Raw genomic sequence first — 7,233 nt, forward strand, 5'->3', positions numbered from 1 at the left:
AAGAGTGTGAGAGGAATGGGGAGAAAAAAGGGAGGTCAAAGCAGTCATACTTAATCTTCCTTTTTGAAAGAGTAATTAAGATATTGCATGGAGAAGGTGAAAGGCTGGAAAACAGGAGTGTTTTAAGAAGGTGTCAAAGGCTGTAATTAAACTAAGGACAAAGGTAGGTATATAATTTGATTTCCTGATATTCTGGTTACAGGGAGTGGCAAGGCAATTGAATTTTTTTTTTATTACTATACTACTACTATTTAGTTTTTAAATTTAAGAACTAGTAGTAGCTCCATTAAATTTATTCTGCTCTTTCCACTGCAGAGCACATCATATTTACATAAGTATATTCAGATTATTTAGCCAAATCTGTCATGCAGATGATATGCTAATACTTCAGTCTTCTAAAACTTTGTATGATTTTTCTGCTATAGCTTACATGCCTACAGTTATCATTTAATACTGATAAAATTGAGTATAAGAACTACCAAACTGTATTTTTTTACTCTTTTTACTTCACTGAGTGACTGCGCACAACTGAAAGTTACCATACAAGGTAAGAAACAGAAGGGACTCATGACATTTGTACCAAAATGAGACTTCAAAAGATTATGTGTGAGTCAACACAGGCAGGTGGCCAGAACACCCCCAAACCTATGGCTGAAATGCAAAGAATAAATTTATTTTATTACCTTGCTAACTGGAGGATACCCAAAGAAATACCCAGGCAGCAGAGACACATGAGGGCAGCACAGGCACCATCAGGCTCAGTCCATCCTGGCAGACTCTGGGGCTGCGTTTGTACCCTTTTAGCAAGGGCCTGCACAAGTGCAAGTTTGCCACCATGCTCTGATCTCCTCTGTGCTTTTTATGATCTTTGATCACTCTCCCAACAGGGAGCTCAAACATGTCCGTGAGAGCACCTCCAAGTCTCTGTAAACACCGGTGTTATCTGTACACAGAGATTCCACTTCACAAAACAGAGGATAAGCAGCAGTAGGCATAATACATGGGATTTCCCCTCACTCTTACACTCCAGGCTTCAGCATTCCCAGATGCAAGGTCACCTGAGCTAATCTACCATCCTCCTCACCATTTCTGCTTTTAGCCATTTCCTCCCAACAGCTGAAGTATATTTTTAAGAGGATGGAAAAGGCCTGAAGAATACTGAAAATTTATTTCATTTTGCAGATGATTGACACAAGCCAAAAGAATATGTCCCATAAGATAAGGATTCCCCCAGACATGCTATTATGAGCAAATCATATTCTTGCAAGAGGTTGCAAGAGAAACTTAGTTGTTCAGCTCCATCCTGCTTCTTACAGACTTCAGTCACTGGAAACAGATTCCAACTGACAGATGTGAAGATGTGACAGCTTTGCCTGGGTATGCTTTACATGTTACCTGCCTGAACCCTTTGAAATCTGGTATGAGGAGGCCAAATTTTGCAAGAGACTAAAGCAAAACAAAAACACAGCACTCTCCAACTTAACACCCTGCTAATTTCAGACAGATGTTACACCTTAATGACTTCCACATACTTCTTGTCTTAGAGTTTCAATAGCTGGGTGATCATCCCTCCAGGAATACTGCTTGCTATCCCTCAGTTTTGTCAAAATGAAATCACCCAGATTAATGCCTTTTTCCCCTTTTTCTTTTCTTTCTGCAAGCGCCTGTCATTAATGACTTTTTCAATCTTGACAAAGTTGATAAGTAAGTTACTTTTAAGGAACTTCAAATCTGCATGTAGTTATTTGGCAACATAATCAAGTTGTGTTTATATTTTAGAGAGCAAAATAATGGGCAATGAATTCCACTGCCGCCGGCAGTCAAAAGTTCTCTAATGCACCTCTACTTCTGCATTAGTTTAGGGTGAAACACGACCAAATCTCTTCCAAACAAAAGGCATTTCTGTCAGCGGACTGTTTCACTGAGATAAGAATAAAGGAAAAATAACTCTTTATGCTTTTAGCACAGATTGTTTACCTTGTGATAGATGTAGGCAAGTCTATCATTGGGGAAAGTTGCATTTCAGTTGACATGATTGAAAAGTATATTAAATCTCTTTTTTTCTTTTTTTTTTCTTTTTTTCTTTTAAGGAAAGTATGACCAGAATTAACTCTTTCAGTTAAGACCCATTTTAATGAATTGGCCTGGCTTTTTCTGTTGCTTGCCTGGGTTTTCACAAAAAAAAAAAAAACATATCTGTGCCTGTAAAATGCAGTCTCTTTGCTACCAGCTTAGTATCAGATTTTAGCAATTACACAGTCATTTCTCTTCACTGACAGTTAAAGTCACAGGGCATAGCTGTCATTTACTTTATTGAGACCAGGATTTGAACTGCTTTGTCTGGACTGATCCAGCCTGGAGTCTTCTGTGTTGTCTCTGTTATTCACCTTTCAAAACCAAATGCCACAATTCCCTCCCAAGGAGACCAGCACACTCATAGGAAGCTTCTGTTATTCCTAAGCACAAGCAGTATGTTTAGAATCATTTCTGTAGAAAATAAGGATAATCCATGCTTGGAAGGTCATGAAACTCTTAGACTTCCAAATTCAGAGATCTCAGACTTAAAGGTTAGTGCTAAATCCTGCAAATGTACTTAGAATTTTACATCCGTCAGTTCTGTTGGCTTCAGTGGTTTTACTGTTCTTAAGTTAAGCATATGAATGTGGCTTTGCACAGTCAGGGTTTAAAGAGATGAAATAAAATTGAAAAATTTGGGATGATGAAAGGAAGCATAAGTTCTTAGCAGAATGTCTAAGTACATAGGTGTCCATTCGGATTTTTTGAGTGAGCATGCACAAGAGTACAAGTGCTGGATGAATTATGTCACTCCGTGATCCAACCGCAATAGCCAGCCTGCCTCCTCTAACTGCTAACAAGAGCAATTTCAGGAAAAATCCAACTCATCCTCTGTGCATCTTGACCAGTAATGCTTACAAGCTGCAGACACTTCAGAGAATGTAGCTTTCAAAACCTACCAAGTCTCTCTTGATTTTTCTCAGGGATGTAGAAGCAAGCAGATGGCATGTTCCCAACATTTGCTCAAATACAGCACTAGAATTCACCTGATAAACTCTAGGAGAATTTAAAAATAATATCACAATGTATTTTCCTAACCCTTTGCAGAGGTTTTACTCTTGCTGATGATGATTCCTCAAAAACAACAGTCTGACGTACGCACTAGTAATGGAAATATTGGCGTCAAGCAGTAAGAGTTTGGTGAACTTGCAAGGAAAAAATAACAGTGTTTTACAAAGTGTAGGACATATGTCCATCATATAACAATATTATATTTCTCTTTGATTTCACAGAAGACTCAAATATCAGACTGCAACAGCTTTAAGGAAATTCCTGTCTTTTATAGGACATTTTACAAAGCTTGGATTAATGGAGCTAGGAACCCATCCAGTGATTTACAACTACAGCTAGAATAGAGATAAAGAGAAGAAAGACAAAAGGTTTGCATTAAAACCTTTACTATCAGACTGAAAGCAAGTCTGGAAGTTTTAGCAATACAAGGAGTTTTTTCTCTCACTGTAAGCAAATTCTCTATTATGATTTGGAGAGTTCTTTGCAAAGTCAACACAGAAAGTCAATTTAGCTTTCTATTTCCAGGTTTTACGTGAAGTACTTATTCAATAAGGCAAAACTTCCACTGATTTTTGCAGACAGTTTGTCTTGACTAAGGCACTAGATACTGTGTTACACTAATTACTTGGAGCCTAAATCATCATCCCACTAAGCACTAGAGCTACTATATCACTAGAGTTGTTTTGTGGCTCTCTGACACCATTACATTACAGATTGATTCATTTTCATGTGGATTTAATATTGTGTCATATTTAATACAATTTAATGCATTTTAGTTCACTTTAAATATGTTTAACATCATTAAAAATGAAAAGGGAGGCAGTTTGCCACAGAGGTTTCTCATGTTTGTGGCCTGCCAGGACAGTTCTTCCAGTATCTTGCAGTTGCCCATATTGTGGTGTGTAGGCTGTACAGTATATATATTTCTTCAGCAGAACATGGGCCAGAGAAAATCCTGTCTCTAATAAAATATCTGGTCCCCATGCAAAATGATGGAAGAGAAAGCTTCTGTGTATAGAGAAAATATTGGCTTCCCAATCAACCATCTGGTGTATAGTGGGAATGGTCTGAGTATCTTTCTCAGTTGGAACATTTGGAAAATGAATATACTGTTGCTACAGCTCAGGCTGTTGGCCATGATGTTTGTGATAATGTTGTTGATTTACCAGATGTCCTGCAAATTCCTGGTGTGGTAGTGTTTCCTGCTCCTACTGAAGTCTTCATTACGTGATGGGTTTATGATTGCAGTCATTTCTCACAGAGTAGGAGGGAGCTGGGAAATGTGTCCAAGCACAGCATGGAATCCGTCATCCACTCACCATTCAGTTTGCAAATCAAAATCTATACCAACGTGTTGCTTCTAGATCTCTAAAAATTACATGGGAATACATGTAAAAACTTGAGTAATACCACTGGCATATTTTGCCATTTTTCTAAACCACTCAATGCCTAATACATGTGCTTAAACATCTGTCTTCACGTATGCACATCCATTCCTTTTCCCTACTTTCCAGCTAGCAGGCAGGAACACAAATGGGAGCACTAAATGCTGTGTTTGCTTATCATGCTCAAGAAGTGTATCTGAGGTTTGAATAAGGATGCTTTGCCACTCCACTGCTGCTCTGTTACAGTAGATTAATGAAGATAATATATGATGTACAGCTGAGCACCTAGGCTTTGACTTCAGAAATTAACTCATCTCTTTTACTTTCAAAATGAATAACCACGCGCTGCTTTCTCTTTTTTGTTTCATGTTGCCAATTCATAGACAAGATACCTATTGGCATTATCTATGTGTTGATGGGGCTCTGAGTGACCTAGCCTAATGGAAGGTGTTGGAGCCAGATGATCTATGGTTTAAGGTTCCTTCCACACCAAACCATTCTATCATTCTATATAGGTACCTGTAGAGGAAAAGCATAATGGAGGCCAAGGCACATGCACACAGGAAAAAAAGTCTATTTCACAAGCAAAATGTATATATAGCAAATGTATCGGGCTATTTTTATCTAGATCCTAATATCCTCACCATTCTGTTTTTCCTGGTGTGAACATTGCTTAGCATACTTTGGACATAAAGATGCCTTATAGACCTGAAGTAAAAGTCATTGTCACTGGCTGAGAAAAAGCCAGAAAATGCACAAGGACTTAAAAATCCCATGTTGGCTCCGTAACAAGAAATAAACAAGAAATTTAAACAAGCATGAAAAAAATATAAACACTATTTTCAAATTCAAATAGACAACACTTTCTTCATCCTTCACTTTATTTTGTATGAATGTTTACATGTTAAAATACTCATTTCAACTCAAGGAATCCATATTGCCTAAGAGATCCCAAACTACCTAACGGATATTTAAAAGATGGATGTACCTTTCTCACAGGCATCTCAAGGTATACAACACCCAGCTTGGCTGAGTGTCAGAATAAGCAGGAATTTTTGGCGGCAGTGTGTAAAGAGCCAAGGAGCTGCTGCAGTGAAATGCAGTTCAGGCAGCACAGTCCTCTGCACACCACAGAACTGTGTTCCATCAAGAGAGCAGATAAGTCTCGTTTTAGTGGGTATTTATGGAAATTAATAGAGAAGATACCAACATATCTGTGATTAGGTAGATCCAAAGTCCACAAAATCTGATGTGGGAGTCTTGATATCCCAGACTTAGTATGGCACAGCATTAATAACAAATTTGCTTCATGGCTCAATTTCTTTTTACAGCTAGGAATGGGAATTCTATGGCAAAAAAAAAATCTCAATTTGAAGCAAGATTTTTCATGCCTCATGCTTCATGCAAGAGGGCATCGTTTTCTGTGTGTGAAAATGGGTCCTAGACTACATGTTGACTGTGGGCTATTAATCTCAAACCAGGAAATGGTAGAGTATATATTACTTGTGTCATTTCCACATTCAGAAGCAGGCAGTCTTTCTGAGATATATACAAATTTCTTATAAAGGAGCATATGTTTTCTCATGAAAGTTTCACCAGTGCTTTATTCAGATAGATTGGAAAACCTCCTTTCTTTCATATAATGTTTATCTCCAGGCTATCCAGATCCAGCTACAGTGAGAAACTATAAACCAAGTTCTGCCAGTGAGAGGAAATTTTACAAAGGCTCTCTTGTAAAGGAAAATGAAGACAGAAAATATTCAATTTGTACTGAAGAGATGGTCATTCCACATGCCTGATCCCACTGACTTTGCCCTGTGTGAGATCTGTCATTCCTCATCTCAATGCCAAGAGCTGTCTCTTAGCATACATAATTTCCCCCAATATTCTGGCTTCTTCCCAGGTGATCTTCACACACAAATATGAGAGGCATAGTACAGCTGGTCCCTGATTAGGTAGCTAGCAACATTCAGGTAGGAAACGTGAAAACAATTATGTGTTTTATTAAGGTTCATTGTATTATCACTCTTGAAGGTTGTTGCTTCAGCTCAGAGAATCAGTGATAGCACAAAGAAATGGTCACTTGAAGACCTGTCCCAGGTGATTTGGACAAGCATTTGCACCCGCACAAAACTCTCTGAAGTAATGTTTACAAGACTGTTATGATCAGCAATTTCCAAGCTGTTTCCAATTGTGACTACACTTCCAGTTGAGACACACTTGCAGAAACCATTTAATTTCTTTCAGATTAATGCTCCTTCTCACAATGATTATCTACAGAATTGCTGCCTCTGCTGCATCTCACTCCACAACATTGTCAGTAGGCAAGACTAAGGCAAAAACAAAAATAACAAAGCCAAAAACAACAACAAAAAAAGCTCAGGGTTGTTATGTGCTACCTCTTATAAGTCTGGCTGTGTTTAAAATGTTGTTGACTCAAATAACTCCAACACCTACATCTCTGCTGGCAGATAGCATCTCAGTAATAGTCTGCAAAAGGCACAGCTTAAGAATCCTAGCCTGACTGGTTTTAGCTCTCTCTGATGGTGAAGGTGGATTTAACTAACATGCCAGAACGTAAAGCAGTGTAGGTGGAGTGCTGGTAATTCCTTTATACCAACTGCCATGAGGGCAGTGGTATCCTCTGGAAGGGGATAGGACAAACAACTGAGGATTGTAACATCTTAGGTTATCCCAGAAAGACTTGCCAGAGATTTTGTGCCACTGTTCATACAGCACAGCAGTTTCTATTCAAAAATGA

This window comes from Corvus brachyrhynchos, unplaced genomic scaffold (assembly GCF_000691975.1).
Source record: "Corvus brachyrhynchos isolate BGI_N302 unplaced genomic scaffold, ASM69197v1 scaffold202, whole genome shotgun sequence".
Lineage (NCBI taxonomy): Eukaryota > Metazoa > Chordata > Aves > Passeriformes > Corvidae > Corvus > Corvus brachyrhynchos.